Genomic DNA, 4,262 nt, shown 5'->3' with positions numbered 1-4,262 from the left:
CTTCACATACATTATTTCGTTTTCCACGGTGCTTCTGTCAGTGCTGCCATCTATGAGCACACTGATGTAGCGGGAGTTCCTTATTGCTCCATCTCCCATGCTTCGGATCTCTGTGGCAAGAAACCCTGTGAAAACTTGGGCCTGCACAGGATTCATATACGAGTCACCAAGTTCCACCCCGTGCCTTTTTTCCAATTTAATCAGAGAAGTGAAGTACGCAAAAGGCAGCTCGTGCTTCGCGAGGTGGTAAGATATGTCGAACAGTTTCACCATCTTGGAATGGACCTGTTCGTCCATCTTTAAGATGGCTTTTACGATGGGTTCTTTGGATATTGTGTCCTCCTTCCATGCTTCTGTATCATGAATATAATAAAAAAAATCACTTGTCTGAATTGTCTCCCTCTAGTCTAGTAGTAGTAGTAGCTTACTGGTAACTTGACACTTCTTAGGTCATTAAGTAAACCGTGAAAGAAAAAAAATCATAGGCCTACCGCAATCGCATGCAATGAATTATACTTTTGTAGGATAAGCTTTCAGCTATCCTTTCATTAGTAGACTAATTTGAACCGATTTCTTTCTTCATAACAAACTTCTGAAGTTCTGAGTTACATGTATGTATGGACTATGGAAGTAGAATCTAAATGTGTACCAAACACTAGATCTACAATTAATATTTAATAATCACAACTTGAACTTAGGTGAACTTAGTTACCATATGCAGCTTTGTGAGATACACTCTGGCTGTGCCTCATTGCCGAGTGCTTTTTTATATGCGCACTGCCCACCACGAACGGGTCACTGGAGACTGCGCCTCGTAAGCTTCCCGGTAGTGGAACAGTGCGGCATGCCTTGCAGAACACCTGCAGACCGCCACTGCCACGATTCACCCCCAACCAGTCGAGGTTCCAGGAGCGAATCGTAGCTTCATTCTGCACGGGTTTTCGTTTTTTCTTGGCTGGAGGAATTGGTCGGGAAGCCGTGCCCGCTGTCAAAGCACTCGTAGTAGTAGTGGAAGACGACGCAGAGGACGATTCAATGGATCCACGGTCTTCAGACGTGTGTCGCTTCACAAGAAAGCGCTCCATGTTCGAATCGTGTTCAATTCATCGATTGCCTGAGCTACGACCATGCGTGTATTCAGTCTAGAACACTGGCGTCTCTCGGTTGCTATGGTCGATGTCATCGTCATTTGTGTATTGTGCAAAAAGTGGTGCCCAAACAGTTTCTGTTTTGTTTTGTGCTAGCTATATAGTATATAGAAGATATAATATAGGAAAAATAAATATTTAGGTGTATTATGTTTAAACAAATTATAAATAAAACTGCGAAATGCTATTTGTGGTTTTTTTTATTTCTGTCAACAAAAATGTTTGCGACATCCCAGGGGTCGAAATTAGCGGTATCCCGATATCCGCGGGATACCAGATTCTTGTGCGGGATACCAGATTTCAATGCTTGGTATACCGCCGGGATAGTAAAAAAAAAATCGTCATAATCGGGATAGTGGTTGTTGAGTTATCAACTTTATACGGCAGCGCATCTGAGCGAGTGCGAGAGCGCGAGCGCGCGCCCTTAGTTACTAATTTACTATGTCACGCGCTAGCGTTTTTATACAGCAGGCATAGCATATTTGCAAGCGCAAGCGTGGCCGATGTTGATCATAATTGTGAACATGTGTATACATTGTATCATGATTGTATCAAGCGAGCCAGACAATGCGTCTAGAGTCTCTAGACAATACGTCTGCAGTGTACTGCAGTGTGTGTACAGCTGTATGTACGTAATTTTGTACATTTCAATTTATCAGGCCACCGGAGCGTTTTTATCTCGGGCGATCGCTCCCGTCATTGTTCTTACCAGAGCGATTTTAGAGCTTACCAGAGCGAAATCGCTCGTCGCTCCCGTGTATTTTATTCCCTGGCGTGAGCCATAGCTTACCCAGCACCATCAATGTCCCCATCTGCACAGTAGCATGATATCAGTCTTTGAAAGGTCACCTGTACAGAATAACAACATATAAATGAAAGGAGGTGCATTGCTCACATGTTATATATTATAATCAGACTGAATATATCTATAGAACAGTGGCTCTTAACCTTTTTGAGTCATGGACCCCTTTGAGAATCTGGCGAAAGCTACAGACCCCTCCCCAGAAAAATGCAGATAAGCACATTAACACAAAATTTTGCATGCGCCTGGTTCACGAACCCCCTGAAGTCCATCCACGAACGGTGGACACCAAACGAGTCCGTGGACCACAGGTTAAGAACCCCTGCTATAGAATATCATAAACATATCTATACAATACTTTCCTTATATTTATGTTTGCATTTAAAGTTAAAGAGCATTAAAAGATGTGTCTATAGATATAGCTACCACAGGATTGCTGTTTCTAAGTAAATAAAACATTCAGCGACAGTCACTGCTAGCACTTACTCTATTTGGTTCCAACTCTTTTACGGCAAGTTTCGCTAGAAAATCACTAGATGAGAACTTGTGCTTATTTGCCAGGTATACTCTTAAAAGAGCATTGAAGTGGCTTATGTCCAGGGGAGAACCTTCCAAATATAAGAGACAAACGATAAGGATAAAACTAAAGAATCTATGATATTAAAACTGTTGATATTATTTATGATATTAAAAACATTAAATTATCTAAATACAATAATTCTGTAAATATATATAAACTTGACGTGAATGGATGACATTTCCACTAACTTTCCTAATTAACTACGATATGGATTCGACTTCACCGACAATTGCTTAATTTTAGTTTGAATACTCATATCAATAGTATTAATAATTAAAATGAAAGAAAAACACTGATTGGTTATAATTTAAATTGGTTAATAATAACAACGTGTATCACCACACACAATCATCTACCTTTGGATTCTAATTAAAACTAGCTGGCCGAAAATCTTTATCAGGCAAAATGAAATATGCCAACAAGTAACACAAAATTAAATGATAGATAAATAATATTTCCAGTAAAACTTACACGGCTATTTATTCGAATGTTTTCCAGATGGTATAGACTAGACAAGTAGCACAACATAAAAACGATAAATAAATAATATTTCCAGTAAAACCTACACACCTATTTCTTCTAATGTTTTCCAGATGGTATTGACTAGATTGGTTCTATCTTGCGGTAGCTCCTCTGGCAATGTGTGTGTACGTGCATAGGGGTGTCTGCGTGCGTGCATAGGGGTGTCTGCGTGCGTGCGTACGTGCGTAGCTGCATGCCTGCGTGTGTGCGTGGATGTGTGCGTGCCTGCCTGTGTGCGCGTATGTGTGCGTGTCTGACTGTGTTTGTGTGCGCATCAATCTGCACTTATGTGTATCTCACATACCAGTTGTAGGATTCATTATACAAGGTTGCACTGGTATGCTAGCTAAATTTAAATATAAAATTTATGTTGTTAAAATGTGTTATATCATTTTTATATTGTAAGCAGGCAGATTTCCCGACTACAATATAATTCCGATTGGTCACGTTTGCTCTCTATTATTAGGCTCTGTGACTGGCACCCAGGCACTGATGCTAATTCGTTGCTGTGGAGAATTTAACATACACAAACACGTGACCTTTCAAAATAAACAACTAGTATATATACCCGGGGAAAAACATTCGATTTACCTAGCCGCTTAACCTCATTCAGTATTTCTAAGACATCTACTTTGGCAATCCTTCCAGTGCGCTTCACATTCAGGTCAAGCCGATATAAAGCCTTGTCCAGTGACAGACCAGTTAGCTTGCTCCGGCCCGACTGACCAGTGGGCGTTGCCTTTGCCTCATTCAGAGCATTCTGTGTTGAAAGGCAGCTGCGAATATATATATGTACATTAATATGTAGTCCCAGATATACGTCTATGGGCTCTATGCTATAATCAGAGTTATGCCTCAATGCTGTTTTTATCTTTTATTAAGTAATTACTTTAAACATGCAGTCTTCCTGGCCGTTCTCATGTTTTTCTGACCACTACAGTACTTATTTTTTTGCATAACAGCAAGTGTCTAAAGTATAGCAAACATTTCTTACAACACTCGTACATCGTTATTTTCACAAAAATATACAACGATTGAAATCTGATTGTTTACACCGTGTTGACGTGGTTACATGATGATACCACTTGTTTCTATACTGGAGTACCAATCACTAAAATGTCCGCTATTAGGTGAGACAATGTTTCACTATATATTCTTCTTGATTGTGCAGTTACTTATGAAATAATTTCTTTATGATTATCATTGTACA

At 39.9% G+C, this 4,262-nt stretch overlaps 1 protein-coding gene across 1 annotated transcript in view; it reads right to left on the bottom strand.

The window, feature by feature from the left end:
• LOC106807291 (leucine-rich PPR motif-containing protein, mitochondrial-like) overlaps positions 1-3,163 on the bottom strand; it is a gene marked incomplete in the record, with an annotated part of 25,245 nt that extends 22,082 nt beyond the window's left edge. Inside the window, 3 exon segments of the mRNA XM_014809596.1 lie at positions 1,939-1,997; positions 2,437-2,558; positions 3,101-3,163.
• Between the last annotated feature and the right edge of the window lie 1,099 nt (positions 3,164-4,262).

The sequence above is a fragment of the Priapulus caudatus genome, unplaced genomic scaffold (assembly GCF_000485595.1).
Source record: "Priapulus caudatus unplaced genomic scaffold, Priapulus_caudatus-5.0.1 Scaffold206, whole genome shotgun sequence".
Taxonomy (NCBI): domain Eukaryota; kingdom Metazoa; phylum Priapulida; class Priapulimorpha; order Priapulimorphida; family Priapulidae; genus Priapulus; species Priapulus caudatus.
This window is presented reverse-complemented; position numbering and strand designations above follow the sequence as displayed.